Genomic DNA, 22,938 nt, shown 5'->3' with positions numbered 1-22,938 from the left:
TAGTATATTATGTTTTGGGGTTTTTTTTATTTCCTTGAAGGCTACTAATTTTTTTTTTATTTTCTTTTTAATTTAACTCTTTACATATAAATGACTCTTAATCCTGTGCAGCAGACTGTGTGTGGCAAAGGAAAAATTGCTTTAGTCAGCTATGGTGTTGAATTTCTGAGTATTCTGTTGGACTGTTATATCCATATTATTATATAAACATGTCCAAAGTTTTCATTGCTTGTTCATTGGAAGTAGGAGCAAGCAAAATAGAGCAGATATTTGCTCTTAGGAGCTGCCAGGTGGAAGCCATCTTTCATGAAAGTATATTAATAGTATTGATTTCTTAGTTTGTATTTCTGGTAATTAGGTAATAGATTGAAATGCAACCTTTAAGCTCCTGTGCTATTTCTTTTTACTTTTTCCCCCATCTCCAAACTGCTGAATAAATGGTTTACAGTTTATCTTAATTTCTGTCTTTTGCTTTGTTTCTTTCCTCTTTGGTTTGGAATATGACACTTGAGAATTATAAGCAAAATTTTTCAAACTTGTTGACTTGTGGGCAGTTTACAAATTTTATTGAAAAGAGTTCAAGTATGTGTGGTATGTGGGTTCACACCTAAAGAATGCAGTTTTCACTTATATTCATTAAACTCAAATAGCTTGTGAGCTTTGATCTAAGGTCATGCTGCTGTAGTACCTTGTTTAGAAAAATTCACGTGATAGGCCATGTAATATGTACTTTTTAAAAAAAACAAACAAGGGTATCTTTAAAAACAGAGAAAATTTTATTAGGATATTTTTTGTTCCTGATCTCTTCCTATTTATTTTTATTTTACCATAAACAATTAATCACTTAGGAGGTGGATATTTTCTTCAGTTGCTGCCCATCTGTGGAATAATTTTAAGCAGTACTTTTCAACATACTTGTGAAACATTTTCCTGTAAACTTAGAACTTGAGTAGGCCCGAGAGCAGCACAAAAGCAATGGTGGCAATTATTCATAAAAATTTCGTACATACTATAAAATGAAATTGGAATTCTGCTGGCTTTCTCTTTGGGGTGACTACAAAAAGCTTATGCCAGAAATGTCTTAAGGATTGTTAAGATGGAGAAACCTGTATCTTCTGAACAAAACATCTGTGGAGAAATATGGATTTTTGCTTTTACATAGGATAGTGGTTTAGTGTTCTCCAATGCTAGACCATGGCAAACATTCTGGTTTTCAACCAGAAAGAAATATTTTGTGAACAAGCTCTGAAGTTCAGATGTGTGGAGAAGGGCGTTGGCAAGAAAAATGCATTTTCTTCATTAGAGCATTTTCTCTGTTATCTTGCTCTCTGTTCTTGAATAGACATGAGACAAGTTTACAGGAAAAGCAGTTATCTTTGTGGAGATTTGTTAGGCTTGCAGGGATAGGAAATAGATATGCTCTTCCTCATATTTCTGCTGAATTTTTCTTTAGAGAAAAGGATGAACTTATTTAAATATGACGTTGCACATTGCATCCTTCTCTGAATGAACGTGTTTTTTCCTTGGTTTTTTTTGTCCTCTTATACTTTTGGTGACTTTTTCCATAAATTTTTCTCTTCCTCAGACTAAGAGAAAAACATTTGCATCTGTGCTTATGTTCTGGCCAGCTTCCACTAGTTTCTGTCTTATATATTCATGTACAAATGCTAGTAACTCTAATTCAGTTTCTAATAATCATCTATCCAAGTATTAGAATGTTATATTTCATCATAAAAATGCAAGCCTGATTAGTAATAATGGAATCTGAATTGTTCTTTTCCTTGCTTTCCTGCCTTCCCAATCTGGAAATTGGTTCAGGGGCACTTTTTTAAAGTAATTGGCATCAGCTTAAGTCTTGTTCCCCATGAACTGTGCCAGTTCATAAGAACATAATTGCTGGTGACACCAACCTGCACATTTTCACCAGCATGGTATTAAATCATTTGCATGACTAAATCAGTGATTATCATTAGATGTTAATTTTAAATGTGTACTAGTTGTATGATAGTGAAGAGAGTGCTTCTCTTGAGTCCTGCACAAAGTATTTCATGCTCTGTTTTTAGGGGTTTGTATATTATTTGATCAATTACATTATATGATGATAAACCTATCCTGTGTAATGTCTTCATGCTTAGAACACAGGCCGTAAGTCAAAGGCAATACCTTTTCATAAGCTTGTTTGAGCAAGTGACTCCTGTGTTTCTTCATCTACATAAAGTAAGAATAAAATATTCCCTCCTTTCTTCACACACAGCAAAGCTTAATTTAATTAGAAAGCTTATGCAGTTTGAGAATTGCCAACAAGGGTGATGGTGCTCAAAACAGTTGTCTGGAAAGCATGCTAAGTAGTCAAATGCTCAATAAAATTGAAAATTAATTAATGATGTGGAATCCTATTTTATGAACTATGATGATTGATACCAGAGGAAAGTCTGTTTCTTTAGCTCAGTAAATACAGTGCTGCCTTGTAAGAAGGTGGAGGATCTGACTTGCTCAGGAATCAGATTGGAGGTGTCACTGCCTCTAATGGTGGCACACCGTGAAGGAAAAATTACTTCCTGCGCAATCCTGAGTACAGTAGTTGGTGAGAAGGACCTTGTGCTTTGTAGAACTGTTGACTAATTTGCATTGATAGGGAACAAGAGGTTTGCCTAGGTTGGTCAAACTTACTGAGTTAAACTTCAAGGCAGTAGGAGGTCAGCCACAAAGAAATCAGAATACCAGGATATAAATGTCAATCTCTCAGAAATTCATCATTAAATATACTTCAATAAAATAAAACTATTGGAGTAGATTATGCAGGCATGCTCTATTCCTATTTGCAGAAAAGTTTTGTTCAGAGTTTGGAAGCACAAGGATCCGGTGAACATGTAGATATATGAGTTCATTGATTTTATTTGATTCAACAGATGGATCTTGAGAGGGCTCTATGGCAGAGAACATCTCTCTTCTCATACTCGTTTTTATGAAATGTTTGGCATTCAGTACCAAATTTTGTCAATATATTTATTGATATTTATATATTATTTTTATTTATTCTTAAGGCTATGTGTTGTCTTTCATGGTTTTAGATAGAGATCAAGGGTGCTCTTAATTGTGAGGGATTGCTGATCTGGAGATGAACAGAGGAAGAAAGTGGTCAAATTGCTGGTAAAAATTTGGCTGTGATATGTGCTTAACAGATCAGTCTAATGCCAGTCAAGATAGAAATGAAGAAAGGAAGAGTTGTAAGGGAACTTTTGACATTTGCCAACCTATAGCCTTGCTGTCAAGAAAAGAGTTACCAGTTGGAATAAACAAAAAGCTTTTTTCAGGGCTGATAAAATGTGTTGGAAATGGCAGCCAGATTAAAGCCTCCACATCAAAATGAATGCTGAAAAAACTCTTTTCAGGACTAAAGAGGAGATTCAAGTTGTCAGCAGCCAGTCTGAAGCTGGCAAGCAACGTGAAGTACTTAGGGCTACAGAACTTTAATTAGACTTCTCTCCAGGCTAAACAGAAGTTCTTAGTCTTCATGCTTGATAACTCACTGATTGGCTTCTGTTGTATCGAGAAATATTAACTTTGACAAGAATTTGTGTATGTGTGCTATGTAATAAAGTGCTATATTGTTATCTGAGCAGAAACTTTGGCCTATGTGGATGATATTAGAGCAGTAGCTCAAACCCAGTATTATTGACCTCTTGTTTCTTTGCATTCTGAAGGTGCTGTGTTTTGTTTAAAAACAGCCTTCAAGCAATCATTTCTTTCATGTTTTATCTTTCCCTTACAGCAAAATAATTTATAATTTTTACTAAAGTTTAATATCTTTATGAAGTGAAATGATCTTGGCAAGTTTTCTGGATGGATCAGGAGTGTTATTATAATCTATTAGTTTCAGTGTCAAAAGAATTTTAGAAAAGATAATTTGGTTCAAAATAATGCTCTTCTGAGTTGAAAAGTTAATTGGAAATATATAAACTAACCAATGATATAGTGTGAAATGAGTTATATTATTTATGAAATGCATGAGAATTTGATCAGGAATATTTTAGAAACAATATTTTTATACTTTGATCAAAGTCTGATTATTTTGACCTTGAGTGAAATTATTCATTAATCCTTGTTTTAGACTGTAAGCAAAAGTTCTGGTTTTCCTTGAAATGACTCAGTTTATTTTTCAAATTTTATGTCAGTATATTTCATGTATACATGGTGTTAAGGCTGATATTTAGTATTTAGTACGTTTTTCTTTAATATAGGAAGCATATCTTTTGGTTTTGGAGACCAAAAGGACACATGTAGTTGCTGAGTCGTTACTGTATTTATTGAATAGTGATATAGAGTCATTATTTTAGACAGAAGCAAGATATACTGCACTTGACTAATCAGTGGAAATATATGTTTCACCATCACAAATCTCAACTATTACTCTTGGCTACAGAGATGAACCGCTATTTAAAGTTTTGGAAATGTTTTGTTGAATCAGAACTATTCCTGTAAAGCATTCTTCATCCTCAAAGCACTTCTAATATTATCCCCCTTACCTTTTTTTTCAAAATGTTTCTCTTCAAGGTAATGTCTTTAGATATTCTTAGGTGTAGTCACATTTCTTAAGGAATTGATCACCTGTGCTGTTCTTCAGGGAGACAGCTGTCCTTTTCGAGATTTTTCCTCTACCCTTTTCTAGTGTAAGATTTCTTGCCTTTGGTCTGGGCTTTTTTATGCTTGGTGTTAAATTTCTGTAGTTTGATTTTTAAATTTTTTCTTCTCCATGATCTAAGCTTTTTTTCTTGAAGCATTTCAGAATGGAAGTGACAGTAACTCACAGAGCTCTGTCTTCCACTTCCTTCTTGTTGCTCAGATTCACTTCAAACTATGTCAGAGGAAATTTAATTATGGTTCATTCTGAAAATCAGTATGAACATTATTTTTGATAGGTAATATATAATCAATTGTCTCTGTGCCCTCGTAAGATTTGGTTGGAAACTGATGGGGACCACTGTAATTTGTACTAGGTCTTTTGTCTTTCTGTTTTCACTTGTGAATTATGTGAAAGCTTTTCTCCCTCTGCAGTCCTTCTGTGTTGTATTGGGGAGCATTGTGCTACTAAGCCATGGATTTAGAGGGCCTTTGTGTTGGCAATATTGAGTAATTCATGGAGGGAACTCTTCTGTGTCAGTGTTGATGAAACTTTTAAGCACTATTTCCTTGGATTTGCATTATTTCCAGCCCAAACTGAAAATGTATATAAGATATAGAACATTGTCAACACAAAACTTCCTGTAACAATTGTCTTTCACCTCCACCCACAGTAGAACAATGGTTATTATACCATCCTTCAGCAGCACAATCTCAATTCTGGTGTTCAGCATCTTGTCAAATAAATGCTGCTCGGTTGTGGTGGAAAGGCTCAGCTCCAGTCCATGCAGAATGTCTAATTACATTAAGGGTAGTACTTAATGTTGTGAGATTCCACATTATGCAGGATTTAACAGGTTTACATCGTCAGTGGATTTTCAGAGTAAATTGTAGCTAACATAGATTGCAAAGAACTGATGTGGTGCACTTAACTGTAAAAGGAAAAAAACCCAAACCAGAGCAAGGGATGCACTCACTCACCACCTTCCTTGGGTGGGCTTATGCCCAGGCAGTTCCCAGGCTCACACACCCACTCCTTGCTGCTGAATTGCTGTGTGACAGTCCCTGGCATGGAATACCTCCTCAGTTTGGTCCCTCTTCCTGCTTGTGTCTCCTCCCAAGCCCTTGGACACACCCAGGGTATTCACTGTGGGAGAAATAGAAGGAACAAGGAGTGACTTGACTGGGCAAACACTATTTAACAATAGTGAAAACATTTGTGTATTGTCAGCACTGTTTTGGTTATAAATCTCATCCATAGCATTATGTAAGCTGCTATGAAAAAGATTAACTCCATTCCAGTTGGACCCAATACCATTTCTTACTTCCCTCCTCTGTCTCTGCCCTGAGTTTTTAACTTTAAAATGCTTTGTTCAAAGACAAGAAATGTAAACAGATTGAGAGGTGAAGCTAAATGGAATAAAGATAATAACCAAAGGAAAAAATCTGTGTATTTAGTATCCCAGATTGATCAGAACCTAACTCACTTGACAGATAATTGCCTGACAAGCAGTATCTTTGATGTTAAGCTTCACTGAAGTAGAAAGTAAGTTCCTCAGCTGCTCCCCAACAGTCTTTGGGTGGTCTCTTGCTGTCCCAAGCTGGAGCACCCTCACTGCTGAAGGGTTTTTCCATGTGACACGCTGAGTACGGACAGTCTCACACAGCCTGCTCTGTGAGGTCTTGGGGAGAGTGAGCAAGGTGGAGAGAGGTTTGGAGGGAGCAAGAACGGTCAAATACAGTTTAAAATAAACAACTTCTAAATTAAAAAGAATGTTAAATACAGATCATCTGCTCAAACCATGACAGCAGATTTAATTCCTTCCTCCTTTTACCTGATGGAGATGCGCCTGCAGGGCTCGCATCAATTACCTGTCGACATGTGGAAAATGATTGATGAGCTGCCTCAGGCACTGAAGTATACTTTGTCAACCACTCATAATTTATACATCTTATCTCTGCCAGAACAAAAGACAGGACAGCATGCACTCTGAAAGGAGGTGGAAAAAAAAAAAAAAAGAGAGAGAGAGAGAAGGAAAAGAAGAAAGAAAAAAAGAAAAAGACTGTTTGAGTTCCAGTATGTAGCACAAGTTGATAACATTGATGCCTATCTATTTGCTCCTTCAGCAGACATCTCCTGCCACTTTCTACTGTGACTGCTTGAGTTTGCCAGGATCTCTGGCCATTCCCTGCTGGAAAGATGCTGACATAGTAAGCATGGAGCAGTCTAGAGTTACATTTTAATTACACTATTATCTACAAGAGTCTCTGGAGCACTGATGTTTGTTCTGACCTTTTGTTTTAATCAGCACTCTCAGAGCACGCTGTTAACCACCACTGACAGAGATTGATAATTTATATAGTGTGGTCTTCTTAAAAAGTTTTCATTTAGAACCATTACAGAAATCAGATACTTTTACATTCAAACATGATTTTAGCATGTACTTCAGATAGGTGAGTCTAAGAGTAACACAGAAACCAAATCTCCAACTGTATCAGATTGAAAATTATATTTTAAAATATTTTTTGGGGAATAAAATATTCTTTGTTTTCTTTGAGACTCTTGGAGCACTTTCAATCACAATGTTTATTCAGTACTTTCTAGGAACTTGCAGATAAGCCTCATATTCTACTCTTAATTTTTCAGGAATAGCTATTAATCTAGAGAGAAGATGGAATATTATTTAAAAGCCAATCTGAGACAGTGTAAACAAGGCTAGTTTCTAAAATACCTGGTGCTTAGTGTTGTTCAATTTCTCTAACTGAAAAGCAAAAATCTCACTAGTTTTGAAAATTTTATTTTCCAATTTAATACAATGATGAAACTTAATGTGATCATTTCTCCACTTGAATAACATGGTATAATAACTCTTCAACATTTACTGCAGTAGGAAAAAAATAAGCATTCTGTGTGCTTGGAAGGTTGTGCTGAAATGGTCTACAAGCCATATTCCTCTGTAAGCTTCTGTGTTCTGAAACCAAGTGTAAATAGTGAAGGATTAAAAAAAAGATTAATACAGAACCAATCTGAATGAAAGATTTCATGATATTGTGTTTTAGAATATTGGAAGTTTTAGTAAATTTCAAGTGTTAATATACTGGTAAATTTAGTTTAGTAGTCATATTTTCAGGTATTCTCTTGTCCTCTGGTGTCATCTTGCTAATTTTATTGTCCAGACATACCAGGATGTTTTGGAGATTTCTAAGAAATATTCAGTTCATGTGTATGTTTTTTACTGACACCCATTTTCATCACGTCTGTGTTGAACGGGGCTATGAGGCAACTGAGAGCAGCTTACTGCTCAGCACCGCAAGTACTAGATGGTGTCACAAGGAATGCTTCTGCATGCAGGCATCATTTTCTCAGTCATAGCTTTATTTTATGTAGTGACTGTGTGAGCAAAGCTTTCAACTGACTAGACCTATTTTGTCTATTTTTTACTTTAATGTGTGCTTTTTGTGCTAAACTGTTCCAACATAGATTTGTTTCCTTCTATCACATTACATATCCAAGAGTGGAGCAGATTACTAAGCTACAAAGAATTAAATTAATTACCACAAGTCCAAACCTGCAGTCATGCATGGACTTCAGTAACAATTAAACACAATAGCTGCTGGCTATTTAATTGAAAATTGTTCAGAATTACATATGACTTAGTAGAACTTCTGGGAGAACGAGACTATTTTTACTCTAAATAGAAGACTTCTCTTTCCTGATAACAACGTATTTTATAAATACATACATGTTTTTATAATTCCTGGTTATCAAAACAGACCTAAAATTCAGAATCAGTAAATGCAGAAGCAAACAAGAGCGTGTCTGAATTCTGAAACTGGTGTTATGAGCTTGCATAGAGTGACAGCCAAACAGGTTTAGTTACAGAATATGAGAAACTGGATTGAAAGCAAATTAAAACTTTTGATCGGGAAGTCAATTTTGATGATTGCAAGCATCATCGTAACATTGTTGCAGTGTTTGTAGTAAAAATAAAATAGAAATTGCTTATTCAGCTTGTTAAACCCATGAGACCAATAAGTGGTGAGACAGAAACTACTTTTGCTCGACTTCTGAGCAGTTGTAGTCTTGCTTTGCTTGTATTTCCAGCTGAGAAAAAGCAAATAAATGTAGTCAGTGTGAGCCTCAGCCTGTGAATCCAACTTCTCAGCAGGATTTATTAGCTCCAGTATAGCAGGAGTAATACAGGTATATGGCACATTTTGCTTTGGGGTGGACAGGGTAAGTTCCTTTCTGTCTGTAATACATTGTGTAAGCACATTAGAGTTTTGTTTAGAGAGGGGAAACTGCTGAAAATCATAAAAATAGCATACACTGATCAATATGAAATAGGATTTCATACAATATTGCTTTGAGTGAAAAGAATATATATTACAAAGCCAGTTTAAAGAGACAGCAATTCCCAGTCAGTGGGGGCAAGAGATTTCGGTGTGAGAGAAATACTTGTTTCTTCCTTTGCCATCAACCTGCTATATGACCTTGAACAGGATACTTAAATCTGTTCTTTATGCTGGTTTTTTGTCTGTCTTGTCAAGTTAGATTGTGTTCTCTCCAGGGCAGGGCCCACGTGCTGTGCTGTGACTCTGGGAAGCCCAGTGCTGGCATTCTCTGACCTTGAATCAAAGGGCATAGGTGTTGCTCTGGTATGCATGAAGAGCAAGGTGTCTCCAGGTAATAGGCACTGCACAGTTGCTGTTATGTATCAGACCAGCAGCAATCATTTAAAAAAAAAATTAAAAAGGAGCACTATCTATTGGAAAATCATGCCTAATTTCTAGGCTTATAGTTGCTAAGATATAAAAATATCACCTTTGTTTGATTTCTGTGCTCTTTTGTCCTTCTGTGCAGCTGTCCTTCATTTTGGTAGCCTAACTCCTAGGGAAGCTAGGATTCCTTGCTAGGTAGTGTCAAGCTTATGAATTTTTATGAAAGCACTTGCTTTTATCCAGCTTTGTGGATGTCTTTTTAGGGTACAGCTTCCCATAGTTACCTTTCTACTTTCCTGTATGCCTTCCCCTCCTCCCTGTTTCCCAAGCCTGCATCCTATTCTCTGCGGTAGGCTGGTCCTTAAAGCTGTCTGAAATGGATTTTAAAAAAACCAAAAAGGTATCTCTACTTTGTTTTTAAGTATGTTATTTCTTTTTAGTGCTGAGCTGCTTTTTTGTTTTTGTTATTTTGTTTGACAGGCTGCTTGTAGATAGAACAGTTTTCCATAAGGGATTGAAATCATACATCAAATCTATTGTTTTATATGTAAGCCACTTGAGAACAATGAAAGCAGTTGCTGGAACCCAAATACCATTACAAATAGATTTATTGTAGTATGTTTTCTCCCACCTTTTTCCAGAAGTTATTACTTTAATCTTAAGAATTTATGTAAGTATGCTTGTAGCTTTTATATGCTTTATGCATTCACTTTTGAGACTTTTTAGCTATTTAGTGGCATGGTGTTTAAAACAAGTGTTATCAAGGAAATAATTTCAGCTTTACATCATTTTTTTTATATTTCCCTCTGAATGCTACATATAAAATAGCCAGATGGTAATATAAAAGAGTTATAGTAAATGTCATGGAAACTTATCTTCACAATGCCCTTTAGCTTTGTGTGTTCATCTCAACCTACAAACATCAAGAAGAGATAAAGATGTAATATCCCTTTGCCACAAAATTATATAAAATTTCAATGTCTTCGAATTTTAAATGTCTCTAAGAAAAAAACTTATTAGAAATATATGCAATTAAAGTCATTCCAACATTTGTATAAGAGCAGAAATGCTTTTAAACTGCTCTTTCCACCTCAACTAGAACAAAGCTATTTTGTATTGAAAATATTTCCCAAACTATAGTTATGACAAACAAGATCAGATGTTCCTAAGAGACTACAGATTTTTTTGCCATTTTAATAGTTAGCCTAAATCAGATCAAAAGGGCAGAAAGTTATTTACATATTATTGACACAAAACTTAATATACTCAATAGACATCAAAATGAAACAACATATGTCATTTACAGCAATATTTTAAATGCTTTAGTCATCATACTGGGTGAACTAAAGTCTTGATAGTTTTGTTTTTTGGTTTTGTTTTTTTTTTTTTTTTCTCATGGTTGCAGGGGATGAAAGATTGCCAGTTACTCTGGAAATGTATTTGAATTCACTGTGTTGATAGGTGAAAAAACTGCTGATTAGACAGCTTTTATAAAAAGTGTTGTGATGCCACAGCATTTCTCACACTTCCCAGTCCCAGTAGCCAAATGTATTAAGATGGTGTCAAATGGAGTTATTAGTGATCTTAATTTGTTTTATGTGAGTGATTGGATGAAATGTAAATGTAGTATTGATAAAGCTGACAGTACAATAGAAACGTGGGGCTCTGGTTGAGTACTCAGCTGCTGCCCAGGTACTGACAAATGGTAGGTTGTGAAAGCATGCTCATCGTTGTTCAGGACACAGGATTAATGAACCCCTCTGAATTGACACCTAGGGGAGGTGCTTACATTCTTTCACATTGTAGCTTCCTGCAAATCAACATGAAGAAATGAAAGTAAATATATTCATGGAAAAATAACAGTAGTGATCAAATGAAGAAAAAAACCCATGAAAACAAATTAAAGAGGCTGGAAAAACCAAAATTGTAGCTGTGTTGAACTAGTCTGGTAATCAAAATGTTATGATTGAGCAGTAAGCAGTTTCCTGCTGTCTAGGGCAGTCTTTTCTTAGTCAGAGTGGCACAGGACTAATTGTTGAATTTCAGAAATGTATTTATTGGGGGAAATGAAAGTGGATGTAGTTGTCATGTAGCACTGTTAAAGTTTGCTGAAGTGATAGCAGCAGCAGCTCAGTTTTGGACTTAAATAATGTCTTGAAAATCTTGAAATCTATATTCCAGTTAACATTTGGAAACAAGTGAAGTGCAGTTTCACTCCAACCTTACAGCCCAGTTTCACCACTTTTTCCCTTAAACCTTTGTCTTTTAGGACTAAGCTTTCCATGGCTCTTCTACCTTAAATATCTTCCTTAATATTGCTGATAAGGTGTTATTTCTGTCTGAAGAAAACTGCAGGTAATAGCAGCCTATTTACGATCTTTGGTTCTTTGGGAGTAAAGAAAGCTAAAACCCTCACTTTTGGCCCAGTAATTTTACTGGTCAAGGTGTGAAGAAGCAGCAGGTGTGTAATGCTTCTTCATTGGTTTTTGCATGTTTTCTCTCAGGACCATCAAAAGAGACTCAAGGAAATGATAACAGATGTTCTAATGAAAGATGGGATTGCTGAAGTCAGACCTTTGCATGGGTGTGAATCTATGGATTCCTATTTAGTTAACCCTGATACACCTTTTTAGGCATTAATCCTTCACAAGGAAGTTTTCATCTATACCTTAACTCTCCTTGGGAGTCTGTAGTTGTGTGATAAATATTATATCCAATCTTACAGAAATGTTGCTGATTCATTTTGGCTTATTTTTTCTTTGTTTGTTTGGGTTTGGGGGGTTTGTTGTCTTTTTTATTTTCTTTTTGTTGTTTTGTTGGGTTTTTTTTCAATAAGAAATAGCTATAGGTTGAGAAAAACAGCACACAGGATTGTTTAGTAGAGAAAGGAAAGAATTGTCTTTCCTCTTTTTTTTTTTTTTTTTTTTAATCCAATAGAAAATAGTGGACACAGCACTTTGGAACCTAAGGTCCCATTTGTTTTTGAATATATAACAGAATTTGAAATTTAGTTTTGACTGCCTGGTCAAGAACCTGAGCTAGTTGCCCTGTGGCCATAGAATATTCCTTAAAAAACTGCAGGTGTGGCTGTAGAGGCAAATGGCTTATTACTTTTACATTGATATGAAGAACAGTTAAAAAAAAAAAGAAAAAGGAAGCCTGAAAGAATGATGCATGAGAAAAATGAGCATGTAAACACCGTTTTCTGTTTTCTTTTATTGCAACTATGAATCAATATGTATTCAAATCACCATTTCCTGTTAACTGGTCAAGAGATATATTTTATTCTTTCAAGAAAATTTGTATTGAGCATAGGTTCTCTTAGCATGATCACTTTCATTGAAGCAACTCTGTATTTCTGTCAGGATAGTAGTTCTTTCATTTAATTCTTTAAGTCTCTCTAGCTTCTCCTTTAGAGAGTTGCAGAACCCAGCATCCTGGATCCATTGTCTCTTTATTGTGATGCATGCAAACAGAGTAGTTTTAACTTTCCAATCTAAAGTATAAAAAAATTGGATTGCACATTTGAAGTAGAATGAAAATGATGCATAGAGAAGTAGATCATTTTATAGGCTGCTGTTCTATTTTATGGAATGATAAATAATGATGTAAAGTATGTTTTCCTTTGCATGTTTAAATTGCTCAGTGTACATACTGAATTTAAAGTAAATTCAAAAATGACTGCTCAGACTTGCTAAAGTACTTGGAGAACTGCTTTATTGTCAGTGTCTTTTCTAATAAATAAGTTGCTATGAATAGAGCTTCTTGTTTAGATCTTAAATTTTAACTGGACTTTGGCAGCTTTAAATTTAATCTGGACACTGTAAGGTCTATTCTGCCACTCTTTGCCTGCTGTTTCAAGTGACTGATTTCTCACTCCTATCCCCCAGCCATTTTATATAACTTCCTTTCAGGAGCCAGCTATGCTGCATGAACTGACAGACTAATTTCTTTATGTATATAAACTTGGTCTGGCTGGGGTGGAGTTAGGGTTTAGTGCTGGGGATTTTTTGATTTGTGACTGAAGCACTGTTGGTAGCACACCAATAATTTGGCTGCGGCTGAACAGTGCTTGCACAGTACCAAGGCTTTCTCTCTTTGCCAGAAAAACAGGCTGGGAGTGGGTAGGGCATTGAAAGGGACATAGGTGGAACACTTTTAAATTAAATCTGTAATGTCAGTTAATCCTATTAATCTGTAAATTCCTCCTGATTTGTGCACTTTGTTTCAGCATGCGGTGTTAGTTCAAATTAAATCTATTTTAAAGTAATGTTTGCTTTGCAGGTAATGCATCAGAAAAAAGGAAAGGCAACTTTAGTGTGGTTTTTTTTTTTTTTTTTTGTTCATGAACCTTGCCTTGTATTACCTTATTACTTTGCCTTTGTCTCTTTTTTCTTATTGTGGAGATTCAAGTTAGCACAAATTGCTTTTTTTGTGGTTAGCAAACTCAAAATGGAGGGTATAGGTCAATAGAGACTGACAAGGGATTACTACATAAACAAATTTCCCTTTTTGTTTTATTTTCAACTTCTTTCTCATAAAATATAAACCTTTTGAAGTTGAGAATTGATATCTGGATTTATTCATTGATACTAATGTTGCATAGCTGTTTTAAGAAGAGCATTATTTGGTTTATCCATGTGTGTACACACACATATATATGACAGTGTTGAGAATAGAGTAAATTAGTAGCAACATTCTTTGGGCATTTAGAAACAACCAACACCCTTCACTGGACACAGTGACTCTCTCACCAGATATTTTAACCCTTGTGACTTGCTGTTTGTGAGATACATGCCTGAGTTAACAAGAATAAATGCATGTGGCTAAAAAGCAGTTTCAGTTGTTCCAGAGATCTGTGTACTTGACAGTGTAGATGTGGCCTAAATGTCTTGGTTTTCACTTTATTTCATTTGCTTTTAGACTGTGTGTCACACTTGGTTATCATTTTTAAAGCTTCAGCTGTGGGAGAGTGATGGTGGTGTGAGAATGATGGCACAGCATGAAAAATCCAGAGAGGCTTTTCCAGTCCTTACTCATTGAAGTACACCTCGCCCCTGGCAGAGATAGAGACTGGATGACCGCCTGTGTGTCCTCTGCCTCCCGTGATTCTGTGAGTGATAGGGCACTACAGGAGATCAGCCTGAGCTCACTGACAGCTGCAGAAAGACAAGGCACTGAGCAAACCTGCACCTCCTGGATGGGGATGTTCAGCTGCATGTGGCACTTCCCTCTAGAGATCACTCTTGAACACTGTGAAATGACTTATTTCCCTCCCTTTCTGCTGGTTCCCCAGGAAAATATGACTTTGACTATTGAAGCTGATACCTTTAAGATACTCAGATGATCAGTTTTTATTGTATTCCTAAAGTAAAAACAATGTGTTGACATGTGTGAGAACTGATACAGAACACTTAGGTTGTCTCTCAACTCTTAGGACATTTGGAGAACCCTAAACTCTCCCTCCCACAGCTTCCACATTTCAAATTTCATATGCATTGTACATTAAAATAAGATCTGCCCAGCTTTGGTATTCAGTCAAAACTAGGCTAAACTTTGAAACTTGGTAGACTCAGACTAAAATTATACAGCTGCTGCTACATAGCATGCTTTGTATTTCAAATTACATACCAAGAGGTTTTAGCTAATAGATACGATCCATCCAGAGTTTTCAAAGAAATCTAGAGCAGTTAGACTTATTCATGTTTAATTGTAAATCTGGCTTGTAATTGTGATCATTTCTAAAAATACATCATAGAAACAGAAAATTAGTATTTTAACTGTCCAAAATGCTATTACATTATTTTCTTGGAAATAACTTAAAAAACCATGTTGAAACACAGGAGAATTTGGGCATGTCAAGGGGGAGTTCTCTTTAGTCTTATTTGAATGCCACTGGAAAATTCAAAAACTTCTTGCAGTGCATAAACTGGTCCAGATAACAGCAGCAAATTGCCCTTGTAACTCTAGATTGCCTTATTTGTTGAAAATGTGTGATACTTATATTTCTCAAGAAAGAGTCTCAGTTCTTTGTGAATGGAGTTTGAAGCGAAAGTTTCCTTTGTGACTTGGGAGGTATGCAGTTGATGGATAAAGTTCAGATGTTGTTGAGATGGCAAATATTTGATGGAAGTGAAAGTAGAGGCCTGAACAAGTTTGTTCTCACAGAGGAAAATTAGGGGTTTTAGCAGAAAACATAGAATGCCTTCTGTGCATGACCTCACAATAAGTTTTGAGTATGTTCTATTTTCAGGTTATTAAGCAGTTTATTTAAACGGGTTTTCTTTGCTGACATAAAGGTATCAGTTTTGCAGAATCAGTTTTGGGTGTGTTGCAGTACATTAGAGAGAAAAAAATTAAGTGATACAGAATGTCTTTCCTCTACACCTTGTTTTCTTAGCCAATGCAGTGAAACATAAAAAAAAGAAGCTTTGCAGCAGAGGATGGATGAGAGGATAGCACGGTATAGAGAAAAAGGCATGGGCAGGAAACTTTTGTGTATCACTGATGATTTGAGAGAATGCCTTTAAATACTTAAAATGTAAAATTCAGTTAAAAAACCCTCTGTAGAACAGTTGTATTTATCTAATAAATATGTTGTACATCAGTATGGAAAGAATAAAGAATTTCTATGTACATTTCAGGGATATGCAATATTGAATCCATAGCAACAAAGAAGATCAAGTTTTTATGCTCATTTGTCAGTAACAAGAAAATACATACAGTGTTGTCTTGTTAGAAGATTTGGCTACATGTGGGACAATACTTATGGAGTTGTGCACTTATGACATTATAAGCTGGAGAAAAAGTTCTTTATCTTACTATGATGCTTGTTCATACATTGCAGAGTTTTTATTCTTATGCTTTGTTTTTAACATTTTCTCTACTATTTGTCTTATTTATTAGAGGTTTATTGGAATTGTTGAATATATTGGGCAGGTGATGAAATAAACTGGGAAAACTAATACTTTTGTTAGAAAAAAAAAAATTAAATCTCTACTTAAGAAAAAGCAAGATAACTCAAAGTATATATTTAAATTTTCCATATTAAATCCCACTTGAAAATGACCTAAGCAATAATGGTGATGGACTATATTGTGTTTATCAACTTTATTGAAGAGCTTTTGATTCAGAAACCATAGTCATTTATAGAGGATATCAGATATCTGTAGTAATTTGTGGAGAGTATCTGGAAATGCTCATTAGCTCATTTAAAAGGAAAAAAAGCAAGTATAATTTGCTTTAAATTTAAGAGCCATCCAAGTTTTTTTAAATCTGAAATATGTCTGTCTAAAATGTAGCCATTTGAAGGGAAGGATAAGGCCTGTCAAGCTACTTCTCCTGTGTTAGTGCTTCATCTGCTTTGTTTGACATCTCTAAACTCTTTAAAAATGTCGATTTTGGCATGCTCCACAAAGGAGGACTGAAGGGTGTTGTTTAAGTTATTTGGGCCTTCTCTGTTTTTCTTTCTGTGGCACAAAAATGTGCATTTTTTTTCTATGCCTTTCCCCCCAACAAATGTGTGTTTTAGCCTCAAATGACCCTGGCATCTTAACATGTCAGAGTGTTAATAAAGCACTGAGGCTGTCATAATGCGGGGTTAAATAAAGTCTTCATGAGCTGTCTATTAAGCTGATTTTTTGTTTGTCACTTTCTGTAGTTTCTTTATGGATGCAGCTTGTCTTGGTTTGTGGGCAGCCAAGCAAACGGGCTTTGTCTTTGTTCACTGCTCTGTTTAATTCTCCCCCTCATTCATTAATCATCCCTTTGACTATTTATACCAGTGGCAAGTATAGCTAACACACTTAACGTTTTCTTTTGTCTCAGTGGCACTCTTTGTGCAGGCCAGAGGAGGGCTAATTATTAACTGTAAAGTGACATTAAAAACCCTTAGATAAGCATACAAATGCTGCATCCACTGAAATGCAGGGGTTTTTTGTTGGTTTTTTTTTTTTTTTTTTACATTCAAGTGCTTGTGGCCAAATGAGTTTTTCTTGCTCTGTATAGTTGGGAGTTCACAGTAGCAGTGCCAATGTCTAGATAATTAATGAAGAAGCTCTGTTAAACCCAGAGAGTCTGCCAGTGTCAGGTTTTTTAGTTTCATCTCTGGACAGCTTAGTTGGGTAGTTTGTACCTTATCAGGCAGAAGCAGGGATTTAAATTGCTGCTATTTAGTTGGAGGCAGTTCCTCTTCTCTTTAAAGGTCCCATTCCTGTGTTTATTAGTATTCTGTATACACAAGTCTTGGAATATGTTTTTCGTTTTGACTTCTTATGATGGGAAAGATTTTAGCATTTTCCTTCCGGCTTCCTTCTACTTATGAGGTTGGCTTGAAGTTGTAACTTTGGGGTTTTTTGAAACACTGACAGTGATCACACCTTTCTTACTTAAAGTCTTTCTGACCCTCTTCCTTCTCATTCATGATTTCACGGTATCAGCACAACAATTATTCTGGAAAGACTTCTTTGAAAAGATAGTATTTAGAAAAAGTATGTGTTCTAGCTCTTTGGAGGAAATCTAGATGCCACAGGATATTTGGGGTTTTTTTACCATAGTGTCTGCCTCATTCTGCCACTTGCCATAGGTTTGAAAACAGATTTTTTTCTGTGCCTTGAAAATAAAGGGCTGCTCTGTGAGGTGGGTTCTGAGAGATTACTGCAGGATTTAAGTAGTGTTGCAATCAGCTGCTACATTTTAAGTATAAGTGACTTTTCCTTTGACTGATGTTGCAACCAGAGCCATGTGTTCATCATTCATAATCATGAACCTGACACACAGGTGAGGCCTGAAGCTGGAGTTGCAGCTGATCCTGTCAATGGGTGAAAGTTTGGTCCAGCAGTGATCCACTGAACTGTTCGAGCATTTCTGCCTTGTGTCATAGCTGACATTTCTCTGGCTCTCAGCATGACCAAAAATCCTACTGAGTTGAACATAAAACATAATATCCACTGAGATAGGTCTTTGATAACAGAGCTAGGAAGAGGTTATGCTCTCTTATTCAAGCCTGTGTATAAGTGAATAAACCTATTACTTCACTCTGTTGTTATTGCCAAATGGAATGTCTTTCCAAAATTTTGAACAAGTGATAATGTTGTGAGGGTATCACAGGACAGTCTGCTTTTAGCCAGCTTAGGCAGATTGCAGCTCCTACTAAAACAGTGGATCAATAGTTACAGATTGCTTTCTGGATGTTTCAGTTAGGAAATTGGTATGTGGATTACGGAGAATCCTTACTTGAGGTGAAATTGAGAGTGGTGGGAAAATCTTGTTTAAAAAAAGTGTGGTGATACAGTAGATTGTGTTGCATATTTTTGTATTTGTTTTCTGTGCTGTGTAACTGAATAGGTTTTTTAACATTTAAAAATTAACCACTTCATCATGTTGTGGGCTTTTTTTGGTTTTAGTTTTTAAGAACAAAGATAACTTCTGTAGCTCACTCTATTTTCTTGCTTTCACATGCACTAGGTACAACTCATATTCTGCATTATAAGTCAGCATGAATGAGTTTTGCCATGGTATTATGGAAGAATATTTACTTTTGCAGAGTAAGCTTCCAGTACTTTAATTCTTATTATTTTACCAGATTGAATGTTCATATATTTCATAACTATTTTTTTTTAGCAGGGCCCTGAAAATACGAATTCTTCTTAAATACAAATGATTTCCTGACATGATGAATCAAATTGGTCTTCAGGTAGATAAGTCTCTCTCCTGCTACAAGAAAGCAAAGTTTATTGACTTTTCATTAAGGTTTTGAGTGTGTAGTTTATACAAGACTGGGCCTTTCTTTCAGATAGACTGTCAGCAGCCCAATAACTAAATTGAGGTTGGTAACTTTGATATTTTAATATGCTAAAAGTAAGAGATAAAATCTCTGCAGAAAGAGACACAAGTACAATTAATTCATCTACCCTGAACAAAAATGTCTGCAGGTCCTCAGCGTATGGCATGCACAGGCAATCTCTTAGATGAAATCATACCAGCTTTGTGGTACTTGGTTCATTAACAAAGCCCTCTTACTTTTAGCAAGGTAAATAATACTTCAATTTTTTTTTTTTTTCTGGAAGGTGTTTGTTGATAATGTCTTATGGAAGTATACAGAATTATAGCATCTAGAATACACTGTAAAATGCTGCTGGACTTTTGGCATCAGAAGATGCTGGGATTTGATTGTGGGAATGTGGATCAAATGCAGATCTGATCTTCTCAGATGGAGGAAAGCTGTAATGATATAATAGATGAAAATGACCATAATCATGGGGTTGAAGGAGCAGTAGGTGATATGGTGTTTTGTTTTTGTATCATTGTTCTGTTCTACTGACATCTCTGCAAGTTTGCTTTTTAGTCAAGGAAGACAAAATTTGTATTCACAGTTTTATTATGCTTATTCATTTAAATGTGCCATGCATTATGGATCCCTTCATTTCTTATATATTTAATTTTCTTAGTTGTGTTTGTTGCATCAAGACCGCTACACAATATTGACATTTCTGTACACTAAGAAAGCTGTCTTAAGAGAGAGATGAGTCCATAACTCAAGTTGTATCACACTGTGGTGAATAAATTTTTTAAAAAAATGTAATCATTCACCTTTTCCCTGAAGTGTTTCTCTCACAGAGAACATTCTTCATGTTAAAATTATTTATGATGTGTTTTTAAAAGATAAATAACAATGTCAGCAGATGCACCCTGGACATCCCCTGGTATAATCAAGAGTGTTGACTCTTGTGACCCAAGGGTGACAGTTTTGATCAGTTTTTCTGTACAGTTCTTTCATTCTATGGAAGTGTGAGGCAACACTTATGATTACCCAAGAGCCACCAGATTACAGCTACATGCACACACATGTACTCGCAGAATATTTAAAATAATTGCAAAGTGCCATGATTAGGAGTTCCACAGATTTTTCTCAGAGGTAATACTAATTTTTCATTGGTGTGGTGTTTTTTAATGTCTGACTCAAAACTCCAGATAGTCTGGTGTTCAGGAGCTGTGTTGGAAAGCTAGGGGAATTGTTTCCAATTCACATTTCTGCCTTTGACCTGTTATGTAGCCTTGGGCAAATAATTTAATCACTGTCTGTCTCTGTTTCCTTTCTTTTTTTTTTTTTCTTTGCTCAGCTCATAACTTTCAAAACTGTTTTCTAAGCCTCAATATGAGTAAACAATAAAATTATATAAAATATTATATTTTCCCTGTTGCAATATTATAAATATTGCTAAGGGTTGCTAAATATAAATAGTTGTAAAACCATTCTTTTGTGTAATTATTTTTGTAATACTGACAGAGATCAAAACTAGAAACTGTTACATTTTCTTTGATGCTTAGTAACTAAAAAGGTATGGTTAAAAGTTTTTGTGTCTTAAAGACACTAGAATGGCCTGGATTATCAAGGAAATGGAGTTTCATCTTTTGGTCATGAGAAACTGTTGAGATAGAAACACACACAGGCAAGACAAGCGGAAAAAAAACAAAGAAAATGAAGACACTTTTCAAATATTTGATTGCAAAAAGAGAATATGTATGGGAAGATTAACAGGAGGAATATAAAAGAGAGAAAGACTGTCCAAGTGTTATATATTTCCACTTAAATGAATAAACAATGATAAAACCTGAGAAATTACATTTCCTTTTCTTTGGAAAGTGTCTTCCTCTTCTGGTTTTTACTGAGTATAACCCTACTTTACGAGGTAGGCAGATCCTAAGCACTGAATACTTGCAGGATTGTTTTCTTTCTCTGTATAATATAATTTTTATTTATTTAAAGCCACTTTTAAAGTTTGCAGAAGTGCACAGAGTGAATTATATCTTAGCACAAAGGCTGCCAACTGAGACTTAATGTCTTTTCTATAAAAGTAAGTTTTCACTTCTTAATATTCCTTCACAATTCTGAGCCACACAGTCTGTTACCATTGTCTTTATAGAATGGAAGTTATTTTTATTTGTCAGACTATTTATCCCTATTCTCTTTGAAAACAGTAGGAATGGGATTGAGTACATAACAAATTAGCAGGTCACCATTTAGGTCCACATTGGGACAAGTAAGACATAAAGAAGCAAGAAATCTAACTAGTAAGTAATTTCAGCTTTAAGATTTCTTATTTGTTGAGTTGAGGTCATAATGAATGACTTTTTAAAAATTAACAAAAGGTGAGCAGACTAGATTTTTTCACTTGTCATACACAATTATAGTTATTTCTGCTTGTTATATATGGATGCTCTTGAGTTTAATTTAAATTCTTGAGTCTTGAAAATGTTAAGTCCAGAAAGCAATTACTTAACTGTCCTTGAGTTTAATTTTCTATGTTTAGTCTTGCTAATCTTTGTTGTTAAATAGTAATCTTTCCAGTTTTTTAAGGGTCATCATCTAGTAGGAGTCTCTGCAAGTCACTCATCTGAGTTCAAGAACAAATAACCTAGGCATTCACATTCTCTAGTTTATGATTAAATTCTTTCATTCCAGCATTTTGTAATTATTCTTTCATTCTAGCATTTTGTTCCTGTTTAGGACAAGTGCATAAATGACATTGCTGATAGAGGAGTACAACTGCAAACTTGCTCGCTGGTTCTCTGATGTACATATCGAGGACTCTGTGCATACGTGGCAGGTGGATCAATGTCTCCTTGTAATGCTGTCAGAGAAAGGTGACTGTAGCTGTAGCACTATGTGTTATGTGCGTTGTGTTACTTGCTGATGGCATGGATATTAGAACTCTTAATTCCATGTTAAGTCAGAGAAGTGAGCTGTTTACTTGAAATACTATAATCTCATTGGTTATTTTTGAGTGCTGTAAATTTGAGAAATCTGTAGAAAATATGTCTATCTGTGCAAAAGTAAAAATATAGCAGTAATATTACAAGCTAATTTTACTGTAAAGTTCCAATATATGGATTTGGATTTAATCATTAAACATTATTGATTTTAAAGCTTATTGAATGAAAGGAACTTTCTGGAGCTGAAGACAGTTTCTTATTTAAGAGAACCTTATCATCAGGTGAGAAAAGGAAAAGTGCTATTGGTCAGGAGTAAGTGGTAGGTCTGATATAGTACTTTTTAATTGTAGAAAGAAAAAATGGAAAATGTAGTAAGTGTGTTGAGCTGTGCAGCCCAAAAATCCATTTTTTAAAATGTTTTAAGTGAGTTAAGATTACATCTGTAAATTTGATATTTTTCAGAACAAATAATTGGTTTAATTCACTTGATTTCTGTCAGTTACCAAAGAAAAGGTAAAATGCATAGATATGAAGCTGGGACAGAGTGAGGACTGCAGCCAATGACACATTTGGCTTTCTTGCCTGGCAGCACACATGGTCTGCTCATGTCCAGCCTCTTATGCGGCAGCACTCTAAAATCGTTCTTGGCAGGGCCACTCTCATTCTATTGTTGAGTAATTCAACCTTCTTCTTATCCATTGTTATCTGTTTGCCAACTTTGTTTATCTTCTTTGACCTTCCTTTTCTGGTTGACATATGTGTAGAACCCCTTATTATTATTTGTGTTCCTTGCCCAGTTCAGTTGCAGCCTCACCTCACCCCATCCCTACACAACTCAGCACTGTCCCTTTACCTTTCCCAGAGTTCCTGTCTTTGTTTCCT

At 35.4% G+C, this 22,938-nt stretch overlaps 1 protein-coding gene across 34 annotated transcripts in view; it reads left to right on the top strand.

Moving 5' to 3' along the window:
- Positions 1 to 22,938, top strand: part of LRMDA (leucine rich melanocyte differentiation associated) — a 728,564-nt gene that overhangs the window by 413,159 nt on the left and 292,467 nt on the right. The gene's annotated exons all lie outside the window — the stretch shown is intronic.

The sequence above is a fragment of the Lonchura striata genome, chromosome 6, assembly GCF_050655825.1.
Source record: "Lonchura striata isolate lonStrDom1 chromosome 6, ASM5065582v1, whole genome shotgun sequence".
NCBI classification, from domain to species: domain Eukaryota; kingdom Metazoa; phylum Chordata; class Aves; order Passeriformes; family Estrildidae; genus Lonchura; species Lonchura striata.
Note: the sequence above shows the minus strand (reverse complement) of the source record. Positions and strands in the feature narration are given on the sequence as shown.